This window comes from Acanthochromis polyacanthus, chromosome 19 (genome assembly GCF_021347895.1).
Source record: "Acanthochromis polyacanthus isolate Apoly-LR-REF ecotype Palm Island chromosome 19, KAUST_Apoly_ChrSc, whole genome shotgun sequence".
Lineage (NCBI taxonomy): Eukaryota > Metazoa > Chordata > Actinopteri > Pomacentridae > Acanthochromis > Acanthochromis polyacanthus.
The window spans coordinates 322463-341659 of record NC_067131.1 but is presented as its reverse complement, the minus strand read 5'-3'; the positions used below and the strand labels follow the sequence as shown (position 1 = coordinate 341659).

At 39.9% G+C, this 19197-nt stretch overlaps 1 protein-coding gene, 1 long non-coding RNA gene and 2 other non-coding genes across 6 annotated transcripts in view; 1 reads left to right on the top strand and 3 right to left on the bottom strand.

Annotated features, from left to right (window-relative positions):
* Positions 1-973: 973 nt before the first annotated feature.
* Positions 974-2935, bottom strand: LOC127531014 (uncharacterized). 2 transcript variants are annotated; one of them, XR_007937803.1, is made up of 3 exons: positions 2482-2935; positions 1571-1847; positions 974-1239 (listed from the first exon to the last, which is right to left on the bottom strand). It is a non-coding gene; the product is annotated as an uncharacterized LOC127531014 (long non-coding RNA). The 2 variants fall into 2 exon arrangements; XR_007937804.1 differs by having other exon boundaries at positions 1571-1737; positions 2482-2927.
* Positions 2936-5763: 2828 nt separating this feature from the next.
* The window catches only part of LOC127531011 (oocyte zinc finger protein XlCOF6-like), a 112343-nt gene continuing 98909 nt past the window's right edge, over positions 5764-19197 (bottom strand). The window contains exons 3-4 of one of the 2 annotated variants that reach the window (XR_007937801.1): positions 6522-6701; positions 5766-6080 (exon numbers count right to left, since the gene is read on the bottom strand). The gene's annotated coding sequence lies outside the window, so the exon portion shown is untranslated. Of the gene's footprint in view, positions 6702-19197 lie in introns of both variants that reach the window. The other variant, XR_007937800.1, reaches the window with a different exon arrangement.
* Positions 6262-6343, bottom strand: trnas-aga (transfer RNA serine (anticodon AGA)). The gene has a single exon. It is a non-coding gene; the product is annotated as a tRNA-Ser (tRNA).
* Positions 7147-7218, top strand: trnag-ucc (transfer RNA glycine (anticodon UCC)). The gene has a single exon. It is a non-coding gene; the product is annotated as a tRNA-Gly (tRNA).

Below are 19197 nucleotides of genomic sequence, written 5' to 3'. Positions count from 1 at the left end.
CCATAGAGCAGGCAGTCTTTGCAGGTAGGACTGTGTTTCTACAGAAGCTGATGTATTCAGTAAAACAATCAACCTGTCTGTCAATGTTCATACTGTCCTCATCCGTTTCCAGAAGCACATTCCAGTCTGTTGATTCAAAGCAGTCCCTTAGAGCTTCACTAGTTTGAGGAGTCCGTCCTCTGATTTGGACTTTAGTTGCAGACTGTCTCAGCACACAAGGTTTGTAACAGGTCTGCAGATGAACCAAGTTATGATCTGACCTGCCCAGTGGTGGTAAGGCAGTAGCTCTGTAAGCTTCTTTGACACTGGCATACAGCAGGTCTAGGGTTTTATTCTCTCTGGTAGGGCAGTTAAACTGTGTAAATTCAGTCAGATGAGAGGAGAGGCTGATATGATTGAAATCTCCTGATATTATTACAAGTGTCTCAGGATGTTGAGTCTGTATCCTAGCAACAGTATCATGCAAAACATCACATGGAACCAAGTCAGTTACCTTGGGTGGAATGTATACAAGTATTGTTATGATGTGACCCTTGGAACATAGTATGGCTAAAGTCCATAGTCAAGTCCAAGATTGTGAAGAAAGTAATAAAAATTCTATTTAAAAATTGTCTTTCGTTATTCTGGCATTTAAATATAATTTTGGTCATCTTAACCGACATAAAACAGGAGAAGCATTGCCAGATTTAATGTCAGATCGTGTAAATTAAAAAAGGGTGATGTGTCGTTTATACAGTGTAAGTAAACTTCTGGGTTCAACTGTCTGAATTTCTTGAGAAGGAAAAGGCTTGTAAACTCACAATGCTCAAAAGTATTATTCTCTACCAAAGAAAATGCTGCTCTTTACCTTCCTGAACAACTTGCTTGAAAAACAAGACTTTTCTTCCGTTACTTATCTTCATCATCATGTAAGACATTTTCATAAAGTATGATCAGCAGCTCGTTCAGCCTCAAACAAAGAACAAGCAGCTTCCAAGCAGTCCACCATTATATCCTCAGTACAGCTGCTTCTGCAGAGCTACATCTCTCCAGCCAACGTCACCTGGCTTTGGTCGGCCCATCTAACCAACTGGAGCAACTTTACACATTTTAAAGAACAAATGAATGATAATAATGTTACAGTGGTATGTTTCTCACTTTTTGTGAAGAATCCATGTTTCCTCCGTTGTTGAGCTCAGACTAAATGGCTGCCAACATTCCTCTGCTCCTCCGTCAGACTCTCCTCCTCCTGCCAATCACCTGTCACATCAAACACATCTTCATTAGGATACCACTCTATACACAAGTGTCAGAGTGTCCCATATGTTCATCAGCCAACACAGAGGACACATTTCAACTCAATAGTTCACTTTTAGCTCTTTTCAGTTTCACTTAAAACTGATACAAATGAACTTAAACTGTTAAAAATAAGGAACATAGACAGAAAACAGACATGGAAAAAGAGAATAAAGAGAACATAAAGATGCTACTGCAGGTGATTCAAGACAGGAATGCTGGTAGAAAACTGTTCATGCTGTAAGTTAGTGAATGTATTTTACTGCTCAGTGTTCTGTTTAAAGGCAGCTCTCACTCTCTGTTCTTTGCACTCTCCCATAGTGTCAAGTGTCCTCCCACTTTCAATGACAGGTGATTCTCATTGATGATTTTTCTCACAGTTTCTGCAGTTTCCCCACTTGAAAAAGGATGTTTCATCTACCCAGGGTTTGAGCAGGACTCCACTCATCAATCAGACAGTTGCTTTCTTTCTTTTCCCTCTTTTATTTTGCAGTGGTCGCAAATTCATGAGATACAGAGGTGGCAACTTCCATAAGTCCATACGTTTAGTTGATAGATTAAGGTGGAAAAACCTTTAAACAGAACACAAAAGGACAATGTTCACATTACTGCATTCAGCAAATAGTAACAACCATTCCTCAAGGACATTTTCACCACATTGGCAAATGCTACTCCACTCAATTTATGTTTGTCAACCTCAACACCACATAAACTGAAGCGACAAATCATGGCATGAGCAATATTCAACCCAATACTATACCACACATGAATTTATCTGCATTCTAAAGAGTTAATTTTAAATCACAGTTTAACAAATTACTCTGAGCATTTTTATCAAAATTTTTTAACCATTTTATACTTTTTACTTCATGGTTTTAAAATTATTTAAAGTGCATAAAGTGCTTTTAAAGTGCAATCCTTTCCTGATCCAATAAATAAATAAAGGGCATCGTAAAAACCCACCAATACAAACAGGATGAATTCACTGGTCTTAGCTGGAACCCTCTAATTATCACCAATTAGCCTGCAATCTTATTTTCAACTGAACAATTACAAAACACAGGGCAATTATTGGTAAACAGATAAAGTTTACAGCAAGCCCCTCGTGGCTGATCTCCGTGGCTAATGCTAATGCTAACACATACTGCAGTGGCACACATCGGCAGCTTAAACAGTCTTTTAGAGTCTCCAGAATTCTGCTCTTACCGGCTGCAACCCGGATTTTGGAGATGAAGGCAATCCTGCACAGTTTGCTGCAGATCTTGATCCTTTCCCAACAGAAACTCATGGCCAATTAGTTTGAACTCGGTCATTCATTCTCAGTTCCTCCTCAGTGCTGCCTGTGTCCCCTTTTTTTGCCGCCGGTGGCAAACCTGCAGCCGCAGATTTGTTCCGCCCCAGCTGAGTGTAGGACCTGTGCGTAAATGCTTCTCCTTTGAGTTTTCAGCTCCTTCCAGTTTGACTTGACACATAGACTGCTTTGCACTCTGTGTCACCTGTACCTTCAGAGCTCTGAATAAAAGAACAAAAGATTTATTGCAAAGAACAAAAAGGTTTTGCCTCCACAGCAGCTTGTTATGAAAATGATTGTATTTGATGATTGAACGTTCTTAATTATTGTAATACTGTGTGATGTGTGCTAAAAGAGGAACAAGGACACGAGCCATCATAAATATCATTTCATCTTACATGTCTAATTAAAAATATGACATTATCTAAATATGCACTACTGTTCAAAAGTTTGTGGTCATTTAGAAATGTTTTTTCTTTTTCTTGAAATCAGTTTTTTCAATGAAGATAACATTAAATAAATGATAAATCCAGTCTCGACCTTGTTAATGTGGTAAATGACTATTGTAGCTGGAAACGGCTGATTTTTAATGGAATATCTCCATAGGGGTACAGAGGAACATTTCCAGCAACCATCACTCCTGTGTTCTAATGCTACAAGTGTTAGCTAATGGTGTTGAAAGGCTCATTGATGATTAGAAAACCCTTGTGCAGTTATGTTCAGAGGTGGAAAAAGTACTGAAAAAATGTAATTGAGTAAAAGTATCTTTACTTTGTTTAAATTCTACTCAGAGTAAAAGTAAAAGTACCCATCTAAAAATTTACTTGAGTAAAAGTTCAAAATTACTTCATTTAAAATGTAATTTGAGTCCAAGTTACTTCGTTACTTTCATTTATTTAATGCAAAAAAGGATGAGTCACAGGGCCAGGTTGGGTGTCAAATTCGGCCCGGGACTTTTTGGACCAGACTAGCCCACCTGTGCGCACCCCCCTTTTCTGCTCAAGTCTGCTAAAATTGGATCCAACCTGTTAACCTGCACACCAACTGACCTACAAGAGCTGCCGTGTTCATGTGCTGGGGATGCAAATTTTGGATAATTGGTGGCCTTAAAAAAGAACTGAATTATCATTTGCATGAAACGAAGCCAGGAGACATCATGATGTGACTGGTTCAGCAGGCTTTGAGTGACACTGAATTAAACTTCTGCTTCAGGAAAACATGAAAGCTCTAACCAGCAGCCATTAATCATCACAGGAGACTTTTTCACTGATCTTGTGTTGTATTTGGTGAATTTACCATGTTATATATTTGTACTTTCTCTGTGTACTTCACTGACAGTAATCTAACCACTGAGAGGTAGAACTGCTAAAAGTGTTTGAAGTTAAACACAGCAGTGTGTATCTGGTTCAGACAGAATTAATCCTCATGAAATGTGTGTGTTTCATGTAGTAACATAAGAAGGTTTTGTTTGAATGGTATGTTTCATTTTGCACAGGACCTGAGGTGTTGTGCATATTGTGTGTTTGGTTGTGTTAATTGTGTGTAGTGATCTGAAATTCTGAGCCCTGTTTTCAAAACCGTGCTTAAGCAATCTTTAAAAAAATGTAATGCTAATGTTTCACAGATGAGACTGACAGCACATATCTACAGCCAGCAGCCAGTTAGCTTAGCATAAAGTCTGGAAACCACACAATGGGATAAATAAAGGTGCTAACAGGAGCTAAAATGGTTCCTAACAGTCATGCTACTGAGAAAACACTTAAATTCCACAGAAAATCTTCCATCTAGATTATATTTAATTCCAAAAAAGTTTAAGAGAAAATACTGCTGGTATTTACAACACAAAACAGATGAGAAGTGAACGAAAACCTCCACATTACTTGGCGATTGCTATTTGTTGTGGTCTGTATCCAAAGCTCTGGATGCTAGAAAGCAAATCTCGTTCTGAAATCACGCGAGCTATCGTGCGATTTCTCGTGAAATCGCACGTTTTCTCGTGAAAACGCCCCACACTTTTCGCTAGCTGAGCTGCGAAGCTGCTTGCCTGGCTAAATACTGGAGCTGTGTCGAAAATTCATTTCTCCATCACTCACATGTATGAAATGACAAATGAAAACAGACCTCAGGTTGAAAAAAAAAACGAAGTTCCCCTTTAAGTTCTGGTGTTCTTATAAAACGTCATCAGTCAGAGACCAAGTACTGATCCAGTTCAAAGCAGCATCTGATCAAGAACCAATGAAATACCTGGATGTGTTCTGGCTCCGCCCACATTATGGAGGATCATCAGACCAGACTTGTGAGGATTTGGAACCAAATAACCCAGAATGCATTTAGACCAGCAGCAAAGATCGAGGAGGAAACTTTCAGAGGAAACACAAATATTTTGGGAATACTGCTGTTATTGTGAGACTAAATGTAGTTTTCAGATGATTTGAGGTGAGAAAGTCGTTGTAAAAACGTCCAATCTGTGGTCAGTTTATCCAGATGAAGCTGATTAAAAATGAGCTCCAACGCTTTCAGAGATGTGAGGTCCAGGTTAGACAGCTATGATGGACGGTCAGCCTCACTGTAGAGCTCCTTATCTGGACCAGACTTTACAATCTGCTGCTCTGACGCTTCTATAGCGCTTCAACAGGATATTCGTAGTTTATGTTGATCTAACCGTCACACTTTGACCTCACACTTTATTTTCATTGTTCAGAGAAAAATCAGCTTGAAAGAAGTTCAAGTTTTAACTTTATTTTGTTCATGTTTTACTCAGTCACTGACTGTGATAATAAGAACAGATATAAATTAAAACACAAAATATTATTTTGAAGTTTTGTTTCTGAGTCTTCAAGACAAAAAATATGTATTTTTTTGTTCCAGTCTTTGTAGTTCTTTATATTTGCTTTCAGGGCATATTTTAATTGAACATAATTGAAAATGGCGAGAAAAAGATCAGAACAAAAATAAAAACATTAGTTTTACTGCTTTACAAAAGATCTTTTTTCTATTTTCATTTTAACAATTTATTTTTGCCATGGAAGAGGATAAACATTGTCCAAATAAAAAAGCTGTGATTATCCAACATGGAAAATTAAATCCCACTTTTCAACAAATAAGCAAACAAACATGAAGACCAAAGTGTGTTATTAGTCATTTATTAAATGAAATAAGTTATAATAGTTGAAACCCACAGGTAGACCAAATACAAGTGGAGAAAGACGTATTAAAAAATCATTGATCTTGCTCTGGAAAAATCAACCACCGCAATGAAAATAAAAACTCAGTTAGACATTGATTACAGCACAAGATCTGTTCAAAGAATTTAGACCATGAAAGGGTTAAAATACACCAAAATGTGAGGAAAACCTCCTTTAACGGCCAAACAGAACATTTATAACATTGAACAGGCTGAAAAATGTTTATTTACAGAGTTAAATGTAATCTGGATAGTCCTGGTGGGTTTAAATTCTTGAAGAAGTACACTGATGGAGATGTCAGAGTCTGAAGCTGGGGCCTCATACATGCACTGTAGGAGGAAACATATGACAATTGAAAGCATCACTCACATCCTCTATATCAAAGGGGAGTGCCTGTGCAGAAATGACATGATATTCAAATCAGGACTTTCTCACGTGCTTATTATGAGATCATCAGTTAAACATCATCTCTTCTTATTTCATAGATTGCCACTGCAGAAAAGAGTCAAACGTTGTCAGCAGGATTTGAACCTGCGCGGGGAGACCCCAATGGATTTCTAGTCCATCGCCTTAACCACTCGGCCATGACAACTCCTTTGCTACTGCTTTCTGTTCTGTGTGATGAAAGCGCAAAATTTGGCTTCACATACAATCATCTGTCGTGTTCCCACCCTTGCTTTACACATTTATCTAATCACTTAAACATTGGAGCTCCGTCTCTCCCTGTTGCTCCGTGCAGCTCTCCTGAGGTCAGCAGAGTCTCTGCTCACCTGTTGGTGGAGGTTAAAGTTGGTGGGTACTGGAGGACAGGCTTGGTGGTCAGAAAAATGCACACAACTTTTCATCCCCTATCATCTCCATTAAGTCCAGGGACACCAGGATCCAGAGCCCAGAGTGACGACCATTACACCATGGAACTTCCTCCACTGTCCTCCACCTCATCTTCTCATCTGACAGAGATCATCAAACACAGTACTAAGTTATAACACAACAACAGAACAAAATAAAGTTAGTTTACCCTGTATAATTGCAGTGCACCAAAGGATAATCTGAAATCAATACCAGCAGTTCAAAATATAATACAGGCTATAAACAACAAAATGACTCTAGCCAAAGTCTGAAAAGAAAGTTATAAAAAAAGACTGCAGACCATGGGAATGTGGAATCAATAGGCTCATCAATATCACTTTCCCATTATGTGGAAGTTGTTTCGAGAATGATTCAAGATTTAGTTTAATTTTCATCAGGTTGTTTTGCTGTAGAAAATACTAAGATGTCGTGTGTCGTGACAGAGATCAGGGCTTCTGGCTGATGCTCATTTCCTCCCTTTTCTCTGCACCTACTTCTCTTATCCGTTTGAACTCCTGAGAGCACACAAAAACAGTCCATTTCATAGCGATGGTGGTATAGTGGTGAGCATAGCTGCCTTCCAAGCAGTTGACCCGGGTTCGATTCCTGGCCATCGCATGTGTGCTGGTCATGAAGTGTTGTGTGCTTAGTGTTTGTGATGGTTTAACTGACACAACTAAACACTTCGTCACAGAGTGTGAATAGTGTCAGTGGCTGCTGGGAGGTCCAACTCGGACATGTTGCAAGTTTGGTGGTGGGACAAGTGATTGCGTGTGGCTTATCTAAGCTCATACACTCATACATGCAGCCACACACACCTACTTAGCATTTGTTCAGTGGATCATGGATCAACAAGCACAACAGGTTCGAGAGTTTTGCAATGAGTGCTGGAAGTGAAAAATTTGTTTTGAGGGCTTGTTGTGTTGTTGTGCATCAGTCAAAATACAATAGGTTTATAAATCTATTTTTTAAAAAAGTTGAAATAAAAGAAAGAAATCAATCATAAACAGTACAACACATTTTAAGGACTTATTAAAAAGGATTCACTAGATAAATGGAATAGAAAAAATGACTTTAAATTAAGTGAATAAATGTAGACACAAGCTTCTTTAGAGTAAATCAGGCAGTTAGCAGTTCTAAAGCAGTAACAAGATTAAAAGCATGAACATTAATGTCCCAGAATGATGTGTTAGTGGTGTAATATAATACAACATTGTGCACCAACACAAAGCTTTCACTAAATGTTCATTTTGTAAATGTTTATAGTGTAGTACTGCATTGTATAGCTCTGTCTGGGAAAAATTAGCATGCTAAAGATAAATGAAGTAGAAAAACATGAACTAAAATTAAGTGAAGTTTTATTTCTCTACTATAAAGTTTAATTGTTTCAAACTGGATCCTGAAGAAACATTCGCTCATCTTGTGTGCACTTCTGCTGTATTTACAGCTAAATGACAATAAAGCTTGATTTAATTTGATTTGAATAAAAGTGCAAACATGTTTCATAAAGGTAAATAAGGTATAAAGGTATAAGGCAACTTAGGCCAGATTTTAATAGAAGTGATCCCTTAAAAACACACTACAAGTCCATCTTCTACAGGGGATCAGTTCTGACATAAAGCACTGATCAAACATTGCCCACTGTGCTGCACAGCACACTAGCAGAGGTCCAAAGTTAGACTCATTCAAAGGGCTGCACTGATTCTATATCTGTCACTTGTATCAATTTTACTACTGATTATCTGTCAAACACGTCTACCACCTCCAAGCTATCATGCTCATGTGATTTTGTTAATCCTTTTGAGTAACTCTGATGTTTGCAACCCCAGCCCCCGCCGTTGTGCTAATTCAAACAATTTCAAGGACAAAGGATGGGAGCCTATTGTATCACACAAGCAGCAGTGCAACGGATACGGTGCCAGAGGGGCACAGTTGTCAAGGATTAGCGGCCGTCACAGGCGCAGATGGATGTATCACCTCCCAGCACCGCTGATGAGTGCCTGAGTAGGACAACTGCCCCAAATGAGCTTTAAGCAGAACTTTAGATGCAGTCAAAAGATTTGAAGTGAAATAAGGAACCAACCAGAGCATGTTGGGAGGATGAGGGACAACAAAGAGAAGAGGGTCGCTTTCTGATTGACCTGTTGCTCTGCACAAACCTGTGGCTCAGCACATGCATGATGCAGATTTAGCCCCTGAACAACCACTTTAGCTCATAATGCTGGTTTTCAATAATAACTGTGGTGAAGACTGGAAGTTTTTGCACTATTTTTGGCTTTGCAAAAATAGTGCAATAGTTAATCATTTTACAGAATTACAAATAACGAGGAAAAATCCCAGATTTATTTTTAAAATTCACATATTAACTGTGAAAAACAGGCTGCGCAAAATGTCCACATCAAAAGTCTGTTTTTTTTAAATTGTGATTTGTCCTTTTATAACATTTGGCTGTAAAATAGTACCTACTGAATTAAATGATTGAAATCAACAAAACACACAAAAACTACAAAACAAAACAACATTTTAAAGATATCCAAATCCTAAAAATGTAACATTTTATTATCTTACACAATTTTGAAATTGTAAAATAAAAACATTCTACATATTTTAAAACTGTTTTACATAACTTCACTTTTTTTTGTTAAACTACCAATAATTTCCAGTAAAATCCTAGAAAAAAGTATTAATTTACAGGTTGATTGTAAAGAGAAACACACAAAAATGATATTTTATACAAATAATAATTTATTATTATATAATGTGTGAATGTAAAAATGCACTTTTATTTCAAACTAAAAATTACAGATATTTGTTGTTATTTTACTTTAAAAAAAACATACAGATTTTAAAGTTTTTTAACTGAACTTTTAAAACTATCACCTTAATGCAATACATGAAGTGATCCAAACAGAACATTAACATTGTGCCTTCTGTGCGTCCATACTATAGAACTAGCTGTCCCTCAAACACTGAATCTTGTGACTAGTTAGTCTTATTTATAGGGGAAAAAACCTTCCCAACACCCAGGTCTTTTCACATTCCTGAGAGGAACCCACCCCCTTTCTAAAACAGAGAGATCTTATGGTGACAAATCTTCAAACCAACTTCCTCCTCTTCCTTTCAGCTGCAGTAATGGCCCAGTGAACTGGATTCTCTCTGTCCTGACTCACATCCTCTGTGCCATAACATTTATGCTGCCTGTTCAGAAGCTGCTACATGAATCACAGCAGGCACCAGCTCAGCTCATCACATCCTGACTAATAGTCTGAATATTAGTCTGGGATGATGTGATATCAGAAACCATATCTTACTGGAAAGCCACCACACGTACACACTGCTGTTTACAATGTTCATTCTCGTCAACTTTGGCGCTGCTTGAGCACGAATCTGGTTAAGAATCTGACAAACCGAGGCGTTGACAGTCGATGTCTCATTCACGCTTTTAAGGCCTTGTTGTTCTCTCTGCAGCCAGGCCATACTTATCTCACACAAGAAACTGTATGTGAGCAGAAACAATCGGCTTGACTGAGTGCATTCCCACCAAGGTGTTAGGTTACATGGGCCTGGTCTATTTAAAAGATGATATCAGCAAGAAGGGGCTTTGCAGCATTATCTTTGTCACTCAGCTTTTGAGAAATGGCACATCAGTCACCAGTTAATGAATTTCTGGCATGAAGTTGCGATATCAGGAAATAACCCGAGGCCACTGCAGGATAATACTGAGATTACATTTATTACAAATGGTAATAAAAATCCACACCTAATCAATTCTCACCGTGAAATGATTTAAATACCTGAGACACACAGAAAGGCAATGAATGACTGAGTGAATGAAACAGCTGATATTCCAGCAGTACTCCATATACAAACCTCTGGATCTCCACTACAGCCGGTGTGGTGCTGAGACTCTACATGCTGTCCAGCAAAGCCCACAAGTTGTAGTTCTCTTCACTGGTAGATGTTGCTGTGAGAGGAACATCTTCTGTTGACTCTTCAATAAGGCTAGAACACTCCCTGTCAGCCTTTGGATTGCTAAAGCCAACCTCTTTGAACCGTGGATCCAGGATGGTGTCACAGACGAGGAGTTCACCTTTTCCAGGACACTGAATTCTTCATTCATGTTTTGTCTCCAGTGATTGGCCAGTGTGGCACCAATACAAGGAGCCATTTAGATGGACTCATATATTTCACTCTGCAGACATTTTTATTGATGTCCAGGATATTTTACAGACATAAATATATTTGATAGAAATACTAGAAATGGATTTCTGTTTCCTCATAATAATTGAGTTAATGCCATTAAATGTTCATCAGTGATTCATCTTTAGTGTGAAACTTTTACTTTGCAGCTATATTTTAAAAATGTTGCTCATTTTAAGGGAAGACATTAAAGGATGGTTTTCTGTGTTCAATGAATTAAAGGTTTCATTGATTAAAAAATGTGTTTATTTAGATTTTAAATGTCTGAATTTAATGACTACAGCTGTATTTTATGTTATTGTGAATTCTAAATGAGATCAAACACCAGATGATGGATCAGTTCATTCAACATTACACGCTCAGTATTGATTTAATGAGTGTTTTCTTTCATTTCACGTGTCTGTATTTAAAATGACTCGTATTAAAACATGATTCCAGTGAAACAGCTTTGAAAGAAGTCAAAAGTCTCACTGTTTCCTGTTCAGTCCCTTCAAATTAAAGCTGTCTGGGTGTTGACCTCATCAGACTGGAAATGAGCCGATCTGAGGATTCTTCAAAATCCAAAGCTGCTTTTTACAGCCTTTTACACAAATCTCTCTCAGAGATTTCCTCTGCCGTTTCTACTTCCATCTTTTCTGCTTGTTTTCTTGTCAGATAAAGTTGAGTGCAGAAAGACTCACTGGCTTTTCTCCCTCAAATGTTTGACAGTGTTGGTGTGCTTGTTGTAAATGTTCCACATGAATCCATGTTTCCTTCTTTAATGCTCCTCATGATGCTGGGACTAAAGATGTGCTCTACATGGATCATCAGCAGCAGCAAACATCTCAACTAAAAGTCCCTCAGAGAGAATCTTCAACTGGTTCATGGAGCCAAGCTCACTTTAAAAGCAGCATCAGCAGCGTCTGTTTCAGCCTAACATGAAAACTTTGAGCTTTTTCCTTCTGATTTGATCTCAGCTCCAACATGAAGGAGTGCAGAGACCACACAGAACAAACCTGCATCACTTTGGATTTCTCTTCTAAAGCACCACAAATGACTCAGCTCTTCTGGGATTCTGTTCACATTTGATGCTTTCAAACTATCTGCCAGTTGCTTCATGGACTGATTGAGCTCACCTGATCCTGGATCTGAATCTAAAGCCAACAAAGCAGCATCAGCTGATCCACCTCCTCTTCCTCACATCCATCCTCCACTGCTGCTCAACATGGACTCTCAGAAAACTGCTCACATCCCTTTTTGTTCCTTCAATGTCTGCTAGAAGTCAGCAGGGTGGGGCCTGGCTAGTTCCTGGATGGGAGAAGCTGGGAATAGCAGATAGATGCTGGAAGCTTTTATCTGTCCAACCTGCAGAGGGCGCTGCTGCTGCTGGACTGGAAACAGCCTGAAGAACCAGAGGAGGAATTATTCTGAAGATATGGAGAGAAAACACACAAGTAAACAGTGGAGCAGCTACAATCAGTGATTTTAGACACTGTTGGCTGATTTCATCTGGAAGATATCAGATAAATGGAGGAAAAGGTTCAATATTTCACATTAAAACAGCATGAAAGTGAATTAGTGAGGCAGGTTCTCAGTTGTAAGGACATTAAATGATCCTTAAAGACAGAATTTACAAAGTGATGTTGTGGGTCTAGAGGCTCAAAGTGTGACATTTACCAAACTGTGTGGAATTATGAGAGTAAAAAATACCAATGAAGCAATGAAATGGGAAAGAATGAGTGAAATTCTTCAAAGTTTCATTGGATTCATCTCATCTAAAGGACATTTTCATGAATGTGGAAAAACGAGAGAAAGTGGTTTAAAGCAACGAGTCAGAAAAAGTCATAAAGTGATAAAATCCAAGAAGAGACTAAAGGAGAGCAGAACACTAAACTATTGAGCTTCCACATTGAAATGAGGAGTGGATTAAAGTCCACAGCAGCAGACAAAGAAGAAGATGAAGCCAGAGAAGGTTTGGATTCCTCAGGTGACATGTAGAGTGTAGATTCCCTCTCTGACTGTAGTTCCTGTAAAACAGCTTCTCAGGACATTTAGTGTTGAAATGGAGTCATCACTTCTGGGATTGATTCTTCTTTATTCTTCCTATAAGCTTCATATTTATAGAATTAGAAAGAAATGGAAAATGTTCACAAACACACATTTTGAGAGAGGTTTGTCTGGAGGCTGCTCTGAGAGCTTCCTGCTTTCTCACTAAACCAAATGAAACTTCACGCAACAGGCCTGACACGTCCTCAGGAGCAGAGGAAGGAGTTCAGCTACGAAGCGCAAGAAACACGCCGTTGGGAGGGATAAAAAGTGAAATAAAAGTAGAAAAATAAGCTCCATGGTGTCCGTCACACAGCTCGGTGAGCAGGTAAACTGATAAATGAGTGAGTTTTGAGAAACTGCAGGCTTACTTGTTGTTCCTAGAAATTCTAAAAGTAGAATGGGAGGCAGAGTCTTCAGTTATCAGGCGCCTCTCCTGTGGAACCTGCTCCCAGTTTGGGTTCGGGAGGCAGATACCCTCTCTATTTTTAAGACCAGGCTTAAAACGTTCCTTTTTGACAAATCTTATAGTTGGGGCTGACTGGGTGACCCACAGGGGTTCGGCTTGTGTCTTCATTTGCACAGCTGACTCCCTCTTGGACGTCCCTTCGTTCTGCCCCTAGTCATGCTGCTATAGGCCTAGGCTGCTGGGGGACTTTTCTTGACGCATTGAGCCCTTCTATATCTACCTTTACGTTTAATATGTATACCGTTATTGCAGTACATTCACTCTGTTTCCCCCTGTGCTATTTCTCCGAGTGTCCCTGGTCCCAGAACTGGATGCTTCAGATCTGCGGTTGATGTTCCACCGGCTGGTCCAGTCTCCACCATGTCCACTGTGGGATGCTGCTGCTGACCTTCCTCCAGCCCTCTGCTTCCAACTCCCTTTTTCCACCAGTCAACTCTGCATCGCCTTCACTATACTTGTTATGCTAACTTACATACTGTTTGAATTTTACTGCTAGCTATATAAGGAGTATGTTTAATGTCAGAGCCGTACATCATAAGAGTAAACTATGAGTCAGTTTCCAATGTTTGCTTATACTTTGTGTCACATATCCTGTCATACATGTATCCAAATGTGTGTTGTGTTTTCCGTGCTTTCCCACCCCTCCCTCTTCTCCCATCCCTCCCCCTTGCCCTCCTCTGTCCCTCTCAACCTGCCCGGCCAGCAGGCAGATGGGTCCCCCCTATATAGAGCCGGGTTCTGCTCGAGGTTTCTTCCCTGTTAAAAGGGTGTTTTCCTTGCCACTGTCGCCTTTGGGCTTGCTCTGGGGGTCAGGCATTTGGGTTCTGTAAAGCGTCTTGAGACGATTTGACTGTAATTGACGCTATATAAATAAAATTGAATTGAATTGAATTCTCTTGTATTTGTGCTATGAAGCAGCAGCTTTTATCTCCATGATGGAAGACAGCCACGGCGTGAGAACTCCTTTTACTAGTTTCACCTTTTATTGTTTAATGTTATAAACATTCCTGCTAAACTGAGAAACTAATCATGTTTGAAATCGCCATTAAACAATGAAAACCACCACTTTTATGGCAACAGCTGCTGGAAAATCAATTCTTAGCTTGTTTACTGATTAGTTTCATTGAGTCAGAGCCAGATTTTATCAGTCCAGCTCCAGATGATGATTAACTTCAGCCAGCAGATGAATGAATCCTTCATCAGATGATAGAAACATGAAATGATCTCAGTGTGTCTCTACGTTAAACAGCAACAACCTCTAAATGTCTAATACTGAGAGTTTTCAGCTTTAATGATGCTGATGAAGCTGCAGGGATCTGAACTGGTCCCAGTTTAAACCAGAGGTGTTTTCATGCTGGTTCCTCTTAGAGCTGCTGCTGCTGTTCTCCTGGTTCTCTGTCAGAGTTTAGAAGAACCTTCATGGACCTCATTCATCAGTTCTTCCACCTGTGAGCTGCAGTCCAAATGTCTGCTGGGAAAAAGGTTCAACAATGAAGCTCCATGTTCTTCATGGTTAATCTGACTTTTCTTCATATCTGGTCTGTCTGCAGGAAAATCTGTCCTCCACAGGGGGGCCTGACAGAAAAAAAAATCTGAGAAGCACTGATCTATCAGGAGGAAGTGAGATCAGGAGTCAAAGAGCTCATTTACGTTTGTGTGTTTAGATTTTATTTTTATTTAATGTTATTCTATGAAATAAATATAAATATATATCTGCCTCCAGAGTTGTCTGTGTGTTTCTCCTCTTTCCATCCTTTCAGACTGTCCTGTTTCAGATCCAGACACCACAAAGGTCATTACATGATTCCATTATTTTTTATCTGATCATTTCACAATTTGTCCAAATGCAGGCTGTGAAGGAATTAATTCCAGCCTTCTTCATGAACAGGTAGAGCCACTGCATCTTTATTAGGAACTTCATCAACATAGACCATAAAACAAGCAAAAATTTTCCAACACTCACAGAAAACTTCACTATATATCGGTGCACACCTCCTTCAGAATAAAAGCATGGCTCAAAACAATGAGTAAAGGCGTATAAATTTCATATAGCTGAACACAAGTCTTAAGTAATATTTGGATGAATTTAACTTTTCTAATCTTAATTAGTATATACTCCATGAATAATCCTTTAAAATTCTAAGTTTATTTTGAGTGAAATCATCCTTTAAAACTGTAAGTTGTGCATTTAAGTCATAAACTGTGCACTTCAGTGGTCATCTATTGTGGTCGCTGTCTACAAAAAATGCTCCAAAGGTGTGGTTCTCTCGGTGCCTCCGGCTCTGCAGAGGCAGACTGTTGATTTCATCGCCAACAAGCACAAACATGAGGCTCAGGATGTTTCTTGATGCCAAATATGCAAGTCTGTTCTCGTCAAGTATGTGAGTCCTACTTGTTCCTCAGGTGAGCTGAGTTTTACCTGGACAGTCCTGGTGTCGCAGCTCGTTTTCTCCGTGTGAAGGTGAGTAAAAGATACTTTAAAGTGTTTTCTAGCTGCTGTTAGTTTAGTTCCAGCAGCAGAAATGTGGCTCCACAGCTCCGTGTTCGCTCCTTCATGGGACTAAAATGATATAAATCATTGTTAAAGACCACAAACTGCCACATTTGGCTAATGGAGGCTGCTGCTAAACCAACTGTTAGCTTGTTAGCTTGTTAGCTCATCTCTGTCAGGAAGCCATAGACAGCTCTGTGTTGGTGGGAATTAATTATAGTGAGAACACAAATTTAACTGAAGAGGACGATAGAAGCATGTCCACATGACCTGTGTGTGTCTAAAAAAGTGAACTATGTCCAGTTTATCAGATTTATCAGAGCCGATATTTTATTTTGGCAGCATTAATGTCCATATTCCAAATAGAGAAAACATTCACAGGTGAGGAGATTTATCAGTTTTTAGTTCTTTCTAAGGGAGTGGAAGCTAGAAGGAGCTGCAGGTGAAAGATTTGTGATAATCAGGTCCAATAAAGGAGCTTTCTGATGTGTTTGAGGTGTTTCAGAGTGACGGCAGCCTGCAGACTCAGTGGACCGGTGACGGAGAAGCAGCCCAGGATTTTCTATGTTTCTACTTGTGGCGAGACGAGGGGGTGTTACGGAGCGGCTGTAGTATGACAGCCTTGGTCAAATCATACACTAACTATATTGTTACCGACAACGCCACCTGGGGAATTTCGCCCCAGGAAGTAAGTTTTCAATCAAGTTCACCCTTAAGGCACACAAGTTCGTTTTACTCAGGGGCGAGGAGACACGTTTCCATTCAAAAAAACATATTCTTTATTTAACAGACAAGTTAAAACACTACAATACCATTCACACAGGGACAAATGAACGGGGGAAACTAAATTAACGCTGAGGCTTACCGGGGTGTGTAGGCTACAGGTCGGTGGAGAATCCCCAACCAAAAATATAAGCACCCAGGCACACGTGACAGTCACACACAGCACACACTCAGTGAGGAAACCTAGAACCCAGGGAAGCACAGCACACGAGAAGGGGGGGGGAACCCCGCCACCAGGTCACCTCCACCACCACCGGACCTCAGCAACTAAAGGGAACAACACAAAAGAAATTAGTGGGGTCACATTAACACAATTCAATTAACAAAAATAATAACCTCTGCCCAGACAAAATATCAAAACCAAAAGAAATTAGATAACAAATTAAGCAAACAGGCAGAGAAACTGAATAAAGTAACTAATGAGAACAAAAACAAAAGAAATAAACAAATGTGGAGAGGGATCTAACCCCACTATTCACAATCGCCACATTAAAATACCTACATTAAATGCCAATTAAAACCTTGGTGCAAAAGCAAGAACCAAGAGACAAAACAAAAGCAAAAGCAGCATAAAAGGAAACAAAGACAAAGCAGCAGCGGTCCCCCGTAGCTGGTGGCTATGTATGTTTCGAGTTCTGGCCGCAAACCTGGTCAGCAGATGCTGACGTCACTCACGCACCATTTGCAGACGTCACTCGCACCATTAGCAGAGGGATCTGAGGACCCGACGAATCTGTCATTAATGAGTTCGCGTTTGTATACAAAAATCAGAGAGTGCAGGAAACTACCTACCAGTTAGCAGGTCAACCAGTATGACACACACACCACGAAAGAGGGAGAGGGTACCGCACAGCTACCAGCGTCCACCTACAATCAGGCTATAATTAGCCACGGTAATTATCAGCCGTGTAACAGGCAGAGAGGAAGACACTCACCACAGCAGGCCATTCAGATGACACACACACATGAGCCTGGAGAGCACCAAGTCGGCCACTCTGTAGCACAACACAAAATCATTAGCTCCCTGCTACGCGAGACAAAAGCATCAGGTGAGCAGACAAGCCGCGTTACCTGTCCGAAGCAAAGCGTCCGGTCCGGAAATGACATCACCTGTCAGGAGCAGCGAGAGAGAGATGGCAGGTAGGGATCGCCCCTCTTATAAGTGGGTGCGCCTCGGGTGGTTGGCTATGTCATTGCCAATTAGGCATGACCACCCACTGATGCCTGTACTGCCACATACTCAAACCCAGACAGCAGAGATCTGTACTGGTGGGAAGAAGCTGAGTGAGTAGAACTTTGATTGATTGCAGCCTCTGAAGTTCCTCCTTCAACACCAAACTGGTGACTGAAATGTGCTGTTTAGTGAGACTCAGGTTGTTGTTTGGACTCAGTGGCGTCATCAGAGACGGACATCCCCAGATGTAGCCCCCAGTGTTTATGAAAAGCCCTGGATCTGGTTCATGGATCATTCCACTCATTAAACTCCCCAAAATAAGAGCAGAGCACTGATCCAGCTGTAGCTGATGTTGTGTGTCGTGTTTGTGTTGTTTTCTTGCTCTGCTTCATGTTCCAGATGGAGCACTTGTTAGAAAACTGGTTGATCTGCTTTAGCTGGCAGGGTGTCTGCTTTTGGATCCTTCAGCCAATCAGTGAGAGCAAATCTCAGGTGTGTTCATGGTGTTGATGTGCTTGTAGAGGTGTGTTTCCCCGGTTCAAATCCTGGCCTGGGATCTTTCTGCATGGAGTTTGCATGTTCTCCCTGTGCATGCGTGGGTTTTCTCCGGGTACTCCGGCTTCCTCCCACACTCCAAAAATATCCTGAGGTTAATTGGTTACTCTAAATTGTCCGTAGGTGTGAATGTGAGTGTGATTGTTTGTCTGTATATGTAGCCCTGTGACAGACTGGTGACCTGTCCAGGGTGTCCCCTGCCTTCGCCCGAGTCAGCTGGGATAGACTCCAGCACCCCCCATGACCCTAGTGAGGATAAAGCGGTTTATAGAGGATGGATGGATGGATGGATGGAAGTTTGAGCTCTGCATGTCTTTATTTCTTTCACCATTTTGTGTCATGATTTGTTGAATTTTTGTAGTTTTTCTGTCTTAGTTCCTCGCATTTTTGCCATTTTGTGTCATCATTTGTCTCATTTTCACTATTTTATGTTTAAATTTGTCAAATTCTGATCATTCTATGTCTCCTTTGTGTAATTTTATGTCCTAAATGACAATTTCTGTTGTTTTCTCTTTTTTTCTGTAAATTTGGCATGAGTTTCTCATTTTTGTAGTTTAGGGTCTTCATTTGTCTAATTTTTGTAGTTTAGGGTTAGAATTTGTTTTATTTTTGTAGCTTTGTTTCACCTTTGTGTCATTTTGAGTCATAACTTATCTTATTTTTGTTGTTTTGTACCTTCATGTGTCTAAGATTTGTAGTTTTGGATTGCAGTTTCTCATGTTTATCATTTTATGTTTGAATCTGTCTAGCTTTTATCATTTTGTGTGTGTCATTTTTACCTTTCTGTGTCTACTTTGAGTCGTTCAATGTCCTAATTCTTTCAATTTCTGTCCCTTTCTGTCTTTTTTCTGTAATTTTGGCCTCAGTTGGTCTCGTTTTTGTCGTGTTTCTGTTTAAATC